Here is a 17,713-nt window from a genome sequence, read left to right as displayed (position 1 = left end):
GAGCAGAAAAGCCGAAGGGTCACTTTGTAGGGTGGTTTCTGTTTTGATCCGGTCGAATGGTGTAGGACCTGTATAGGAGTCTGGTGGAAGCCCCAAGTTCTAAAGCAGCTGTGCTGCTTTGTCAAGCAAGCTTTGTGCTGGCGCTCACATGTCGAGCTTGGTCGCACAGTACCAATTTCTCAGAGAAGCGGCTGACGCATGGGTAGTTTTCTGGGAGTAGGGGGCACTCGATATTGCCTTTGCTTATATTTCAAGTGTTTCAAACGGGGTGGGCACTTGTTGCGACATTGATGCGTGCTCGGTATGTTACGGTATCCAGTCAAAAAAGGACCACAATATTACAAGACCGGGGAAATAAGCTAGAGCTCTCAAGTTCAAGTGTTAACCCATCAGAGACTGGTTTCTTTTTATTTCAGTGGAGCTGCGTTTATATTTTAAAAATTGTTTCACCTAAATCACGGATACAGAAGAAATCACCCATTGCATGCTCTTAGTTTTTGAAATATGGCCTCTGACATATGGTGACGCTGGCCCCTTGGGGTAAACAAAGATGTGTGAACTGAGGATATTTTATTTCAACCTCGAAAATAGAAAAAAAAAAAAAATCACTTTAGCGGGCAGTTTGCCACTGTTGGGTATTTAGACGCAGTTAGGCACAGTTAGAACAGTTGGAAATTGTTACAATAGGGCATGAAACATGCTACGCACGTGCCAACGTCGCACTTTGTGGTGTGTGCGCATGGTAGTTCACGGTTGTCTTCAGCGCACCTATGCCTGGAGTGGGTCATTTGATTGTATCGCACACCTCCAGATGCACTGTCATCGTGTGCCCATCTTTCTTTCCTCGATTGGGGAGGAAATGGCTGCGCCTGCTTTACCAAAAAATCTTGTGCTTGATGAAATGTCACCCAAGAAGGACATGAAACTGCAGGTACAAACTGCTTTCCCCGGAGCTGTGCTGAATGATGGCGTTGACAATAGCCGCATCTCGGATGAAGTAGAAGTGCGGCTCCACCACCTCTTCGACCTTCTCTCTAGAGCAGGGGTGGCCAAGCTGCCGCTCACGAGCCGCATGCGGCTCTTCGCCTGTTAAAGCGCGGCTCGCGGCTTTCCTCCACTGCCCCCCCCCCCCCACACACACACACACACACTTCCCCGCCTCCCTCCCGGTCACACGAGCACTTCCCCAAAAAGAGAAATGGAACGCGTTTTAAATCGAGACAGGTAGCCATTTGGTAGTCTTGTGCTACTGCTACCTTACTCGTACAGTTGGACTGCTTTTGACTTGGATAGATAGAAAATAGTTTGAATTTCGTTTTTTGCTGTGGACAAAAGTCCCCCCCCCCCCCCCTCCCTCCCTTTGTTGCCTTTCTTCTTCCATGCGGCTCTTGAAAGTTTCGTGGTTTTGTTTGCGGCTCTTAGGCCGGGTCAACCTGGCCACCCCTGCTCTAGAGGGTAAGCGTTATGCTTTTGATCGAAACGATCTACTTCCCCTATCCACGCATTGTAGTCTTCCACAACAATGGGATACTTCACGGGTAGTTTTTGTCGAGTTGCCGTCATCCTCTCTACATCCACCTGCTCCTCCGTCTGGTTCGTGGTGGTTGGATTTAGGGAAACATTCTTACTGTCCCGCCATTGGTAGGCCGTGACATCATTTTTCTTGTGCCAGATGTAGCCACCTTTGTTCATCTTGTCAACCTTGACCTCATTGGGTAGGTCTGTGCCGTCACGTAGCTGCTAAAGCAAACTTGTATAACTAAAAAAACAAAAAAACAAAACAAAAAAACGCTGACTACCAGGGGGTACAATTCCTTCAGACAGACAGCACAATATGCTCCCAGAGAGTTCTGTTTTTTGGACGATCTTAGTTTTCTCCTTGGTACAACTGAAACCTACAAGGTAGCTAGCATTTGAGTCCGCCAGGCACCAGACTTTGAAGTCCCGCTTTATTTTTGGCTTCATTGGCATGTACCGTGTTTGCACGATTCTAGCACGCCCCCGACTGTAACGTGCAGGTAAATTTAGCTCTGAATAGTTTTAAGAATAATTTGATGCCGATTGTACCGCACAGGTAAAATAATGAGTGCTGAACACCACATCCGTGAAAGACACACATGAAACCCACCCACACGCACTAACAAAACAGCCACACTAGTCGTCGTCGGAGTCCGACGTAAGTTTCAAAATCTCGCCCTCGGTTCCGTCAATGGCGTTGAAAAGGTCACACTTTTGAAAGGAACGTACGACCATCGCCCGCAGGAGTGCTTTCCAGGCGTCGTGTACCCATTGCTCCAGGGCCCGTTTGCTCGAAGCTGGTTAACTAACCGCGGTTAACCGGATTTCCCTACGACGGGGAATTTTGGGTCACGTGACCGGCAGAGTAAGGACGGCGGGGAAACATGGCGGTGCCCCGGTGAGTGAGCTCCGCTCGCTTTGGAACTAATACGTCGCAGTAGCTGCAGTAGCGGGCGCGTTAGTCAGCAATGAATGGTGCAGGAGGTTTTCGCGCTGCATTACCTCACTTAAAACGCAAAACATGAGCAATGACCTCGCCGCATTTTTTAGATAGACTTTCGACTCTGACCTTTCCTAAGCCTAAATGAACGCGATAGTTGTCGGCATGGCAACGTTTTTGGAAAGTGGATTGCCTTGACTCAATCGGCCGGGTATTGATAGCACACAGAAGCATGGAGCGTTCCCATAGACCTCGCTTAATTTCAAAAGCACCGAGGTGCATGCTACGAGTGTAGTTACACGCGCTGCACCTGCTGGCGTCTGCAGTAATAACTGTTCTGAAGCAAAAAGCCTAAAACAAATGTTGCCGTGCACGGGCGTTCGTCAACGATTTATTATGATTATTTACTTCAAATCTTTTATAAGTGGAAGGCCAGCGCGCGCGGATCATAGAATTACACTTCCAGCGTTCTTCTCGATGTTCGGGTAATTTAATAGGTCAATTTTCAGTGGAGCCAAGTTACAGGTTTTTGAATTTATGAGTTCTTACATGCTGGCCAACCATGCTGCCGGTGGCCAACCATGCTGCCTTTCACTGCTCACTTCTTTCTCATCGTTTTTAGGACTCAACTTCGTCGTCCTCTTTCGAAGTCGGAAGGAAATTTCAACGAGGCTTTTCTTCACTTCATACAGCCAAATATTTAGAAAATTTCCAAACAAGGGTTAATTTAGTTTTACCTTGCCAATTATTTGTACCACGAGCAATAAAAATGGTTTCTTAAGCTCAAATGTATGCCACGCTGCGTCGCGAAAACCAGGCAGCGCGCATTTTTTGGGTCCCCCCATTTCGGGAACCTTTCCACAGAAGCCACTTATATTCGCTACAGCCAGTAGGTGACACCAGCCACCGCCCCATAATAAAACACGGAGCTATCGCTCATCCAGCCCTCTTCAAACTTGGCTAGGTACTTGTAGGTACCTAGTAGGGAAGGTCGGTTAACTTTTAACCGCGGTTAGAGTTAACCGGCTTCGAGCAAACGGGCCCAGGTCGTCGAGCGTTGCTTTCTTCAGACGCCCTGCTGGCGTCAGTGTGTGCTCGTATGCAGTGAGCCACTCGTTGTACGCTGCACGCACATAGTCCTTCGTTGGTTTGTTTAAGCACACGTCCAGTGGCTGCAGTTGAGACGTCATCCCGCCGAGGATGATCACCAATGTGTGGGAGCATTTAGCAAGTTTGTCCTTGACACGCTGGCTGATGTGGCATCTGAACAAGTCTAGAACCAGCATAGAAAGCACTCTCAAGTCGGCTCCAGCCCTCTTTCGCCGTAGGGCGTCAATCCAGTCGATCATAAGGTCGGTGTCCATCCATCTTTTGGGGTGCATCTGAACAATGACATTTTCTGGGAACTTAACATTGGTAGGCAAAGTCTTCCTTTCAGAAATCAAAAAAGGGTTCATCTTGCGCCCATCTGCCATGCATCCTAACGTCGCCGTAATCAGTTTTTTTGTTACCTGCTTGGCTCCTCTTGTTCGACCGTGTAATTCGAAGGCATGTCGAAAAACATGGGTGTTAGGTCTGCGTTTCGGATCTGTCCTATCATGTGGCCCCTATATTGTCGAAGCTTGATCATAAAACATTGGAACATGACAAACTTCGCTTCATAAGGTTTCTGGAGCTTCTGACAAATGCTCGTCTTTCGTTGCAGCGAAAATCCTTTTTGCCGCATGAACTTGGTGATCCAGCTCCTACTCGCTTGGAATGAAGAGCGGCGGATCTTGTAACCTGTAGCAAGTGCGAAAGAATTGGCCTTGATGACGTCCGAAGAGGCGGGTAGTTGCGCCAATCCTGCACGCACGTTTCCGGGATGCCCAGTGATCGTGACGCTGCTTGATTACCTTCCTTTCCAGCAAGGATGATCACTTTCTGTTTGAATGATGCCTCGTAATGAAATCGCTTCTGTTTCTCCATCTTGCAACGATCGCATCAGCAGCAGCTTGGCTCAAGCTTGCGGTGACACGAGACAGCACGGCGCTTGGCCAATACGAAAGTGAACATTGTGGTATGTGATTATGTGACTGAATACGTGATTATCTGTCTGATAAATGGGAAGAAAGAAAGCGCTGCACACTTTGTAACGGGCGGTAGCATGCGTCACCTAGCCGATATTTTTAGACTTACTTTTACTTCAAATTTTTATTGGGCCCAATTGTAGCGCGCATGTCATTTTGAGCCTGAAATTTCTGGAAAGAAAGTGTGCTTTAGAATCGTGCAAACACGGTACTGCTCTAGTGTTGATCTCCCTTTGAAAAGGATCATGCTCTCGTCTACGGCAAGATGGGATGATGGTTGGCACTCGCTTTCAAACTTTTATTTCATCATATGAATCAGTGGACGCATTTTGTAGCAGCGATCATTGTCTTCCGCATCCCCGCTGTCATGAGTGTTGTCGTTTAGATTCGGACAGTTTGTTATTTTTTGGAATCTCTCGCACGAAATCGCTTGCGAGATCTCCTTCACGTTTTACAGGCTGTCCGAACTCTAATAAAGATGAAGATGGTGCATGGGGTCTCTACTCGTAAGGACGAGCATTCTGACCTATGCTCTCAGTTCTTCGGGCGTGATAGGGGTCCTAGTCTGTTCTTCTCGTTTGACTTGCATACAAGTTGGTCCGGACTGTAATGTGACCGATAACGTCTTCAGAAAAATAAAGTTGGAATGCGTCCAGTGGCATGCTGCCCTCTGAAGGCTTTGTTGTGAAGGCCACACTCCTTCGGCAACTGCACCATCTTCTGCAGCGACTGATTTTTCAGTCGAGATGCGACGCTTCTTGGGGCTGACCGTGAAGTCTTTTCGGGGCTTGCCTTTTCTGATTTTGCGTCCCTGGGGTCACTTGCTTCTCCTCGATGCTCTCTTCGGCGTCAAGGTCGGACGGCGCTTTGTGGTCGGATTCTTCCCATTCATTTTCACGGTCATCAGCGTTATCTGGTAGACTAAGATATAAATCGAGAGCTTCCTCAATTGTCAGTTTCTTTTGTTTTCCTGCACAAGAATGTGGCAAACAAGTGTTAATAAATTAGAACACAAACTCTTATTAAAGAGCGCTGTTACATCTAGTTATGGTGTCACTCAGAAGACTTCAGCTTTGGCGTTCTATACTACTAAAATCTGTGAGTAATTTGGAAGCTCAAAACCTGCTCAGAATACTCTTGACAGGTTCACCGGGTGCAAGTTGCACAGTTTGTACTCGCCAGGCATTTTGTTTTTGAGGGCAGAGCCATGTAAAAATTACTTGGTTCAGCTATGGTAAACAGATACGGTGAGGCACAAAAAACGTGGAAAGTACGCAGCCCAATCTATCTGCAGCGACTCAAACTAAAATGTAGAGCTTCCTAATGCTTCCAAGAGATGGCGCAAGTTGTAAAATTGGGATAAGCATGTCCGAGCGACTGCTCAGGGAGATGCCAGATTTATCACTACAAGTGGGATGCATATGTCCCAGTGGTAAACAAAAAAAGCTAAATTTCTTTCAAGGACACCTTGTTTTTCAAATAAATGCAGTAATAAATTGTCGCCATGCTCGACATTATGCAACAATGTTATCTTCATTATATATATAAAAAAAGATGTTCTTTCAACCGTCATTTAAGCTATCCTGAAGCTCAAGGAGTGTTTCATAAAACTGCACTTCCGCAACGATTTGCAGGCGGGGTAGAAGCATGTGAAGGGCATTGCCAAGACTCGCTGCAAAAGCAATGTTAGGTCTGCTAATGTCCATGTGTGGCCTTGTGCACGTGTTTGCCTTTATCCTGTGGGATCCTGCAAACTCCTCTCGTGTACGAGTTTGTCGAGCCCTCAAACAGTCTCGTTTGGCAGGAGGGGGCCTCGACTGCTGTGACGTCAACACCCTCTGCCCTACACCTCCATTTCTATGCATAGGATTAGCATCTGTTGGTGACGCTCCTTGAGAGGCTGATGTGCCTGGTGGTACCAATTGCTCCGGTGTGGGCAACTGGCCGCTCTCCTCCAGTTCCAGCAGCGCCAAGCATGCTGCCGATGGTTCGAGGTCACCTAAATCCTGCAGGGGAAATCGCTTGAACAGAACGCAGAAACGGGAATGCAAACTGCTACATAACTCGCTTGTGTGGAACTTCCACACAGCAAAAAAAAAAAAAAAAAGATATGCTTTTCAGGAATACTTTTTTTTTTTATTAAATATTGGGGTTAGGGGGTGAAATATGCCCAGCTAGTAGAAATCGGGCTCCTCTTTTCATTCACGCAATCCGTTCGCTGATAGCTGTTCTGGTTCAATATCTGTGCTGCATGACATGCATAAAAAGTACCAGTATTGTGCACACAATGTTTCCTGCTAATTATAAAGGTAAAGCAGCCTAAATAGTCAGGTTGGTTCCCCAATAACTAGTGTGAATATCTATTTGAATCAGCAATACCTAAAATATTTTTTTATATAAAATTTAGAAAAGTTTGTCAGTATTTTTAAAATTTCACTTTTTGTTTAGTATTTAAAAACGAAAAGTTGTTGTACTTACGTTATAACTAACAAGATTTGCACACTCTGTGCAGCCTTAGAAACACCTGTGTAAAATTTCATTGTGATTTGACAACTAGAGGAAACGGGCAAAAACACTGTAGAGAATATGTTATATGTTTATATGTTTATATGTTTTGTATTACCCCACAAGCTTCCCCCCCTTATGTATTGCCCCACAGGGCCCTTAAGGAGAAATAAATGAAATGAAAAACACATTTCAAAGTCTATTGTTATGCTAGATACCAAACTTGCCACTCCAACTGCACGAAACTTGAGGCTGACATAGTCCAAAATGTCTATCGTTGGATCCCCAGACTAAAATTCTCCCGCAGCATAGGTAGCGCCCTCACGGTCTTTGTGCTTAGAGTCCTTTGCACGAGCATGCTTCTCCTGATGGCGTCGATGGGATCTCGCTTCAGCGGTCAGCTTCGGAGACAGGCTTGTTCCCCTCTTCTAGTCAGCTGCACTGCTCAGACGGACCAGCTGCTTGGAAGGGAGGACTCCTAGCCCTTCCAGAACTTGCTCAAGGCTGGAGTGGCCCCTATCGAACCATAGCGCAGCAATGGCGGTGGCAGTCTCCACCGTAGTCCGTGCAGCAAAGTGGGTCTTAGGGCACAGCATCCAAATCTCGGTGTTCAAGGACTCAGTAGCATTCTTCATCTTCCCTGCGGACAGCGAGCAAGGAGCTTGATGTCTGTCAACCACTGGTAAATGGAAAGCACTGCCTTCCCTTGTGCTTTGGTGAGGAAGGGTGTGTGGGCCGGAGCTGGTGGTTGCAGAGCTATTGCCCTCTTATGCTTGCACCAAGACTCCTCCCCTTCATGGCAGAACTTGTGGCTGCTGGCTCTGTCAGTCGAGCATGAGGGAAAAAAGGATGCCCAGATTGCACAGTACATCCCTCGCACACTCCCTCGGTTGCTGGTGATGGCACTTTGGTAGTACTGCTGCAGCTGTAGAATGGTCTTGTCGCCAAGCTTCTCCCCACGTGGTAGAGGCGTCTTTAGCTTCCTCAGGGCTGTTCCAAGACGCTTGGCAACATGGTTCATACAGTCCTCCTTCGTCACCGCAGTAGACCCATACACCTCTGCATTTGACACTACCGCGTACGCATTGCTGTCTCCGTCGCTGAGGGATGTTGTAAACTGCAAGTCCGTGTTGTATGTCTGTGTCCTATTCCAGATACGTAGAGGTGCTGCAGTTTTTATTGCATGTGATGAGCAGTCTACGTTCTTCTCGCACACAAGAGAATGAAATGCCTGCCACACTGCAGCCCTGGCAGTAGTCCTACAGCACCTCGAAATCCAGGCAGAGGCCTGTGTCCACAGAAATGGCAGTGCCAATGCCATTGTGGCTCTTATGTCCCCGTTTCTGCCACGTCCCGTCAAACATCACGGCGATGTCGCTCTGACCCGCTTCAGACGCAGTTGCTCGCCTTGCTTCTGCAAGGTTGTCAGAGACGGCTTTGGTGGCAGCAGCGTGGACTTTTTTCGAGATGTTGTGGAACGTTTCTTGATGGAGCGGTTTGGGGAGACCGAGGATGCCACAAAATCTAACCAGCTGGTCGTGACTGACACTACTTTCATGTTGAATGCAAAGGTGTCGTGGGCGCTTCCACTGCTTTGTTTAGGGTCGCGCATTTCACGGCCGGCGGCGGTCGCACGATGTGGTTTATATGCAGCTGAAAGAACTTCGGGAGGGCATGCAACGCTCGTGCATTTGAGTTCCAGCAAAGATGCAAGGCCGTTGCGTTTGTTTTCAACTTCCACAACGGAAATTTTGCTCTTGCCGCATGTCCCCCACGTCGCGCCGCTCACAAGTTGCGTAAGGGTTTGACTTTCGCAGATAACGGCGTTTCCGCCGCTTCCTTTCTCAATGGTTTCATTGCAAAATGTCATCTGCTTCTTTCCCGAAGCACTTTCGGAGTACGACAAGTCGTTGAGGAACTCCGAAGCGCTCTGTTGCTCGGCGCTTGCGGTGCTCGAAGGCGCGTTGGGCGCGTCGCCATTCTGCTCGAGCGGTAGGTCCCTGGGTGGGTCCATCGCATTTGTCCCTTTTGTGCGTTTGCTTTCGCCTTCCCTTGAACGGGCGCAGTGGCCGACTCTTCCGGAGTCGAAGGTGGCCTTTCTCGTCGCCATCGATCGTGAAAAACGCTCAATAGTCGCAGAAACCATAGTTCTCGTTTCAGATAGCGTGCGACGCGATACAATTGGCAAAGATGCGCTAGCTTCACTGCATGGTTCGTTAGGGTGTTAGCAAATAGCAGTACCACATTTATGTCCCGTAGTTCCTGAAGGCTTGTCGGGACGCGGGAAAATGTTTTTTTTATTATTATTTCTACCGCTAGTACGAAACTGTGGTAGGAGTCAACGGAAATGAAGGCTTATTCCTCCTGGTCGAAGTGACGGCAACAATGGCTGACGCAAACTTTGGGAGAGACGCGAGCTCGAAAAACCTCGTAAGTGACAAACTTCTCCATTTTTGTGAGTCGCGGTAAAGGCCCGTTCACACTCTTGCGACCGAGTAAGACCGAGAGAGACCAGACCGGTTTTCAAGCCTCTTGCAATCTCTTAGGACCAGCTCCGCTGCATCGCATCCGGTCCTAAGAAGTCGCAAAAGGCTTAAAAACCGGTCTGGTCTCTCTCGGTCGCAAGAGTGTAAACAGCGCTTGAGGCGTTCAAGTTTTTCTGTTTTTTTTGTAACTTCTAGGCCGAATTTTGTAACAATTCTTTTTTATATGAAACTAGAAGGCATACAGATTGCAAAAACATTAAAAAACAAAAATCTGAACTTTGAGCCGAAGCGTCGATTGCTCGGTTCACTTGACAGTAGCAATAAGAAAGGGCAGAGGCAGCATCACAGCTCTAGAAACTCCGGGTATTGTAGAATGGACAGTCTTCAGCGATATGAGGGGCCCATTGGAAACACGTGGCCAAGACAGTGACTGGCAGGGGTGCAACATGCCTTGTGGACAGCTTCACATTGTTCCACATAGAATGAAATGCGATAATGAAACTAGTTGAATCAGTGCACTAGGGCTGAAGAGATTTATCACTTCTGGGCACCATAGAATTTCCTTAAGTGAGAGTATCCTAGCCTCTGTCTTTCCAGTGCGCTCGGAGTGTGTTTAGCATATTGCTGGAGACTGCGTCACTATAAATAGAATTCCTTTTTTAGGGGGCTTTTTTGTTTTCACATCAGAGTTTTCTAGGGTCTTTCTTTTCCCACAAATTGTTCCAAATTTTCTGGTGTTAATCTTGGGTGTCAGACAAAATATGGCTGCTTGTTGGGGCTTATGTTTGGGGAACGACACATCGGCATGGATTGCCCCAACCTCTGGGGAAATGCATGGGACCCGAATACCTCGGAAACATTCCGTACCAATAAAAAAAAAAAGGAACTAGATAAGGGGTGTTCCAAAGATACCAGGGACGTAAACAGTTAATTGGGGAGTGTGTTCTAACACCGTAAAATAAAGCAGCACAGAACTATTTCTTTGAGTGAAGCTTAGGATTCTTCATTCAAAAACTGCTCCGATTTGGGGGTTTTCGGTTTTCTGCGACACTGACAGAACTGGACCGCAGGTCAATTTTGCAGGGTTTACCGGTGCTCCGATAAACCCGAAAAAATATGGAATCCTAATTATAAAGGACATGACAAACCGGCGAATCTTTGGACCTGCCTCCAAGAATAGCCAATCGCTTAAATGAAAGAGGAGAGTGAGAAAAGGGTAATTACACAGGAGCCACTTGCAAACATGCTTATCGAAGGCTGTTGTTAAATAAAATGTATGTCTTCATGCTCCAGTATGTCTTCCATCTCGGCATCAGCAGGCATCCCAGGCTGTCTATTTTCTGCGGGGGTTGCGGTCTCTCCAGGGCAATACATTTCCGCAAGGATCTCTGCATATTGAGAAAAACACCAAGTGACAGAATAAAAGCTATGCAGTTTTGTGCAATATTTCTCGTAGGTAGAAAATTTGAAATAGCTTTCAGCTCATCATGCCTAAGTCCCGTTAGAGTGACAAACAAAAATAAACAACAGCGACAAGCGATACCTTTGGCAGTCATTTAGTTGTCCGGTGCTCTCAAAGTAAGCACGGGTCATCGCAAGCCGGCCAAAGATACCCTCGCGTGCATGGTGCTCGTGTTTGAGGCGCGACGGTGTCGGTTGTTTCCGTTAGTCGCTTTGCCGTGACTCGGGCATTAGAGTCTGTCTGGAAAGCTGCACTCTTTATGAACACCTGCCTCCTGGCACGGAAGTGGGGGCTCCTTCACTCCAGTTTGTAGACATGGTGTTGTGTGAGGCTCCTTTTGTCTTGGGACAAACCAGGGTTCTGCCACGTCATCGTTACAATGCATACAAAATACGGCACAATCTGCAGTGCCCTTTGTTGTCCAAAACATTCTGTGCCTACCATCTGCACAGATTTGACCATCGGGGAACCCCAGGAACTTGAAAAGAACCCACGTGGGAGGCTGGACATCCTCCTCGCCAGCTTTACTCTTGCCTTTCGCCGCTCTCGTCTCTTAACATAGCGGTTGCGGATGGCCTTCCACATTCTGTGACATTCGATCACCTCCAAGCTTGAAACCGGGAACCTCATCAGGATGGTACGAACAAATGACAATAATTACAATCAAACGTTACGAAGGAATAAACAGCATTGACTTTACGGGTTGGAATCGCAAAGTCGACCTGTTCGTGCATCCTACAAAAGCGCAATGTTCACTACGGAAGTACCTGCGGAAACGTCTCGAGCATCTTCGAAGGATGTTCGTTCGATAAATGTGTGGGCTTCGAACATGTCTGCAGTCAGTTCTTGGAGTGACCAATATGACCATCATGGAAGGAAAAGCCTCAGACAGTGTCCCTGAAGACCGTCTCTTGACCAATCAAGATTAGCAGTGTGATCGCAACTTAAGAGTATGTCACTGAAACATCTCGTCATTATGGTAGGTGCACGTGCCACCTCCCTTGCATCCAGTGGTGTAGCCAAGGAGGAGGCTATCACTTTGCCGCCAATGCACCAGCGGCTCCAAAGCTGGTCCTGTGTCGCTGTGTCGCCGTCGTCCATGTGCCAGGGACTGGAGTCGGCAGCTGTAGTGATTCGGAGCTCGAGGGCTCTGCGGGATGTTGCCGCCAATTGCGGCGCCGGACTCCACGTCCGTACAAAAGCGTTCAATTTTTGTACGTTAGCCACGGATGTTCTGATAAAATAAATCGACGTGACCCATCTCTTTTCACTGGACATGGGGGCTCCTTCCGAGACGTGCAGGAGGTCGTTCCTTTGGCTGCCTCTTAAAGCTTTGAGGCAAGGTTTTGGCAACACTGCAGAATTGGCGAGTTCCTCGATATTGTCGGCAGGCACGGACATAATAATAATAGTTTTATTTGACACGAATTCAGAGTTGTGATTCAAGTACGGCCCCGTCCAAACGAAGTAGGGCTCATGAGTCAGAACCCGGCAGGTGAGTGTCAAAAAAGTGTACTCGGTTGTTAGTGGCCCGACTAACGGGGGAAAGCGAAAAGTTGCGAGGTAATGGGAGAGTTTTACGTATATCATTGTAACTCTTTTACTGCCTTCCACTCATGCGCTAGTAAAATTTAAACAACATTCAAAAGTGCAATTTTTCTTTGACTTCACTTTTGTGAAGTCGCAACTAGTATGAAACTGGAAAAGGATATGGGTGACGACATAAAACTGTAAGTACTCCAAAATATTGTAACTGAATATCGCATAGCATGCTGCAAAAAGTCATCGGTGCAGATTGGCATATTTAAGTTTTTTAATACTATAATTTCCAACAGCGAATTAGTGGCCTACGAACAAAATGAGCCTGTTTGTGTTGAGTGTAATACAACTATCCAAAAAACCTTCAGCAGCGACTAAATAGCGTCATTGGTTACGACTTTAATAATATAAAGACACGTTCAATTACTTCATGGCCACATCCCTCCAAAATGCATACTATGGTTTAGGAGCGTATGAATTAGTTTTCTAAAAATCTGTCAAAACAGGGTTCATAACGGAACTTCCATGTTTATAATTAATACACAATAAAAGTTATTGAACAAAAGGTAAGGGTGCAAACGAGCTGGTGTTGGTTTAACATTTTGACTACCGTAAAATACCGGGCAAGCGCCCAATCAAATTTTGGAGATAATCGCAAAAAAATGGTGGATGAGTGCTTGTCCAGTCATCAATTTTACATATAAATGTGCGCATATTTTCTCAGATCTTGCAAATTCGGTAATGGGCGCTTAATGTGAAATGGGCGGATGCATGGTATTCTACGGTAAAAATCTCGAGACTGGGAAGAGAATGGATGGACAAACACAAGACCTTGTGTTTTTCCATCCCTTCCCAGTCTTGAGTCAAAATGTATAAAAGTTATGCTTGCTTCAAAGCACTATTTTTTGCAAAAGAATATAAAAAATACCTGAGCCATTAAAGGACACATGCAAAGGGAAAAAAAAAATTTTTTTAGACAGCTTAGATGGAAAAAGGATGTCATAAAACGATTTTACAACGAAGAAACAAAATTTTTAGAGCTATATTTACGGCGCTATACGAATTTGTAGTTGGCGCTCGCGGGAGCCGCCGCTGGTCACGTGGTAGGCCCGCGCGCCGCCGCGCTGCGTCGCCGCCGCACGCTGAGCGTTGTGCGAACGCCGCTTCAACGCGTTTCTCCACGCCGCCGTCGCCGCCGCCGCACAAGTTCGTCTGCTTCGGGGCGCCGCCGCCGTCGTCTGACCGGCGCACAGGTCTATCACGTCTGCTTGCACTTTTTCAGGAGTTTCCTTTGGGCTCTAAAAGTTACTTATTCGTCTTGGTTTTTTGTTATACTTCAAACAAAGATGAATAAGTTACTTTTAGAGGCCATAGGAAGGTTCCGAAAGAGCGCAAGCACCACGTGATAAATAAAGACCAGTCACGTGATAAATACAGACCACTTTTCCGCGGTGCCCGCGGGCGCCAACTACAAATTCGTTTTGCGCCGTAAATATAGCTCTAAAAATTTTTTTTCTTCGTTGTAAAATCGTTTTATGGCGTCCTTTTTCCATCTAAGCCGTTTAAAAAAAATGTTTTTTTTTCCTTTGCATGTGTCCTTTAACGTAATTGTGGCCGAAACAAATAGATATGTGTAAAACACATTTCTATTCACGCACGAGGGTCACACAATGCAACCGCTTTTCTGGATAGTCTGTAGTAAAGAATTACAGGACTGTTTATTAACTAGGTCCCATTTGTAATTTGTGGAATGAGACAACACAATGCACCAACTTCAACTGGTTCGTTAGAAAATCAAGGGTATAAATACTCTGCATCATCGCGCCCTTCAACCAATCCCATGCCACGCCACTGATCTCAAGAACTGTGTCTCTTTGTCGCCCAAATCGATCGACGCCACGCTGACACATCGATCTCCGTAGTTTTTTTATCAGGTCTGCCTCTATAATTTTGCTTACTGTATTATCTCTGTTTTCTAATAACAGTGCACAAATTAAATTCAGGTTTGCACCCACAGTCATGGAAGTGCATCGACAAATGACCGTCACGTTTTCTAGCCTGCTCACTAGACATAAAGAATTTATACTATTCCCTTCCGCACGACAAACTACTGACCTGCGTAGAGGAAAGCATCGATAAACACGGGGTGGTGGCCTTTCAGAACGCAGCAGGAATGACTGTAGATGACTTTCTCGAATTGCTTACATTTGATCTAAACTCGACCTTTGTTGAGTGGAACAGGGGAGTGTATATTCAGAAGCGAGGGGTGTGTATTTGCTAGTGTTTAGCTCCAGTTTTACGTGATATATTTTTAGCCCATCATGACAGAGTTCTCTCGGAATGCCTGAATGACTTTAATGGTAGCAAGGTTTTTAGATTCGTCGACAATTATTTAGTTTTTCTTCACCATGATGTTTCTCACTTTTCCTTGGTGGTGAACAGCCTTTTAACAGTTTTTAGTACCATCCTTGATCCTCTCAAGCTTACGCACGAGGTACTTGTGGACAACGTCATACAGTTTCTAGATATCAGGCTCACACTTTTGGAACAACACGTGTGTTGGAAATACCAACCAAGAGCAGATAAGCCCCTGTTGCCGTTCAATTCATCTCATTTGAAACTTGTTAAGAGAGGAATTGTAAATTTGTGCTTTGTGAACTCCATCAGAAGGTTGTGTCATCATGCAATGCCTTAAAGTCTGAAGGAGCAGTCAGAACGCTTGGTGGCTGCCGGTTTTCCAGGGACGCTCCTGGTGTCGGCTGCAGAAAAAGTTGTAAAGAAGCTACGAGTAGTAGCGAGTCCAGACCAAGATGTGGCTCAAAAGAAACAAAGTCTGGCGGTTGTGCCTTACATGCACAAAACCGCACGCAATATCAAAAAGATAGCAAACCACGTAAATGCTCGGGTGGTTCTTTCTGCACCGGAAAAACTTGCCAAGTTGTGCAAAATGACGGACCCTCACCGCAAACCACCGGTTGGCTGCGTGAAGAAGCATCGCAGCTTGTTTGTAGAATGCGCAGCGAGAGTCGTCTATCAGATCTCGCTGACGTGCGGTAAAAAGTATGTGGGACAGACGGGAAGATGTCTAAATGACAGATTGCGCGAACACAACCAAAAAGTGAGCGGACAGCTTGACGATCATTTGTCAATGCACTGCCTTGACTGTGGGTGCAAACCTGAATTTAATTTGTGCACTGTTATTAGAAAACATAAAGATAAGGCGGTAAGGGAAAGTTTTACACATGCACACGCCCTAAATTTTTACACATGCAGAAATCAAGAGGGGGGTCAGGACATCCGGACCTCCCCTCTGAATCCGTTCCTGGCTGAAACTACCGTTTGCAATTCGACATTGGAAGCAATTGCCAAACTTGTGGTTCCTTAGCAAATCTCAAATTGTTTTGCAGCCATACAAATCCCAATATTGACCAGTAGATGGGCGATATGGGACAGGCACGTCAGAAGCCACCTCTCTTCTCATTTGTGTGTTGGCAAGAAGTTGTCACTGAAATATTGCCTGACCGTAGACTGCAAAACGGATTTAATTTTGTTTCGTTAGTTGATAATAAACGATAATAGTCAACAGCCGAGAATGATCTCGCTCTCACCCATGACCAAAATAGGAGCCCTGAAGGTAATTTTGGCCACCAACTGGTTGACGTCAACTTAGCCAGCTTGTCTGCACTCCGAATAAAGACCGGTAGCTACGAAAATGAAATAAAAAGTGAGTTTCAGACGCTATTCTTTTTTGTCGCCGATGGCTCGAGCACATGAGGTAAATCTTGACGCGAAAGAAATCAAGTGACCTCGAGAACACTTCCTCCGCACATAGAATAACGTGGGGCAAACATCTGTCAACATGGCATCTAGCTTAGTGTGTGGGAGGAATCAAGATGCTTCCTTTCGTAACAACAGTCAGGCATTCTTTCACAATGTCCTTGACCTTCATTTTACTTTACCACAAGACTCTGTAGGAGAAAGCAGGTGATCCCAAATCGGTTCTAGATTTTCTTACCGTGTAAGCAAACTTGCCTCTGGGCTCACGCCTCATTTTTCAACGTCTGCTGCCGCTGCAGAAGTGGACGCCACTCCCCCCGCAACAGGGAGCACTTTGGTGCTGATGGAAGAGAGTAAAAATGTTTTAAACTCAGACCCGATATCAACTGTGCTTGTTCTTAGCAGTAAGTGATGTAGCATATCACCGTCGGTGCTGAATCTGGCCCTTAAGGAAGGCCAGTTACTTGAAGAGGTGCCATGTTGGCACGGCAAGACCATCGCGGCCAGCACCGCTCCGGCCTCTTTGTTTCTTCGATTCTCTCGCATACTTGGCCCTCATGGCCAGCCAAGCCTGACAGCAGGCGTTAGAGTCGCTGCCTGAAGTGAATGAAGTAAATGTGGCATAAATAACTAAAGTATCGCTTATGAATACAAGTTTTAGAACAGAAATCATGATGGAACTAGATTTATAACACAACTTCAATTAGGACAGCCAATAGGTGCAACAGACATGCACCAGGTTTGCTTGCCAGTATTCAACCCAAACTTTACAAACCTCCTTCAGCATCCTGAAATGTAGTCTTTTTATGTTCTGCCTGTTTGATCTCTTCATTACTGATCGCTCGATTAATAATGGCTTCCCATTTCGTGCCATGACTTTGGGAAATGGTTATGCGAGGTACGCAAACGAGAGGTGCGAGCAGTGGGTTGTGGGTGGGTGTGCGCTGCCCACTCGGACGTGAATGGTCACAGACAGCTGCAGGGAGGCCGCATCTGTGGCTCCGAGGCAAACCGCCGGCCCAAAGAATCGAATCCCCAGTTGGTGGGTTGGAATCCTAGCTGGAGAGAAGGTGCCAGGTAACCGAGATTTCAGTTTCACGTTCAAAGAATCCCAGGTGATGTAAATTAATCGCTGAGGTATGCGACGGCCTTCCTTGATTTGGCATGCAGAACTTCGCAAACGTTTCTTTGCGAATGGCAGGGAAGTCTATTGGCACTATCGCCTCCGGCGTGACCCAAAACAAATCTTTGATAACACTTTGGCGTCTTGCGAGCTTCGAGTGTACGCCCAGGCGCGTGCAGCTGACCGTGAACGGGAACGTTCATGCATAGTGAAAGTTAGACAGAAGGCAACAAGCGTGCGACGAAGGCAGGCCGTCCAGAGGTGCCCTGGGTTGAGGCGCAAATTATATAGTTC

At 46.6% G+C, this 17,713-nt stretch overlaps 1 long non-coding RNA gene and 1 pseudogene across 2 annotated transcripts; both read right to left on the bottom strand.

The window, feature by feature from the left end:
* Positions 1 to 7,059: 7,059 nt before the first annotated feature.
* Positions 7,060 to 8,911, bottom strand: LOC121833999 (annotated as a pseudogene).
* Positions 8,912 to 10,675: 1,764 nt separating this feature from the next.
* LOC121834000 lies at positions 10,676 to 16,924 on the bottom strand. Of its 2 annotated transcripts, XR_006076974.1 has the most exons (3): positions 16,722 to 16,924; positions 16,535 to 16,636; positions 10,676 to 10,906 (listed from the first exon to the last, which is right to left on the bottom strand). It is a non-coding gene; the product is annotated as an uncharacterized LOC121834000 (long non-coding RNA). The 2 variants fall into 2 exon arrangements; XR_006076973.1 differs by having other exon boundaries at positions 16,535 to 16,924.
* Positions 16,925 to 17,713: the final 789 nt, after the last annotated feature.

Source organism: Ixodes scapularis, unplaced genomic scaffold (assembly GCF_016920785.2).
Source record: "Ixodes scapularis isolate PalLabHiFi unplaced genomic scaffold, ASM1692078v2 ptg000247l_1___fragment_3__unscaffolded, whole genome shotgun sequence".
Taxonomy (NCBI): domain Eukaryota; kingdom Metazoa; phylum Arthropoda; class Arachnida; order Ixodida; family Ixodidae; genus Ixodes; species Ixodes scapularis.
Note: the sequence above shows the minus strand (reverse complement) of the source record. Positions and strands in the feature narration are given on the sequence as shown.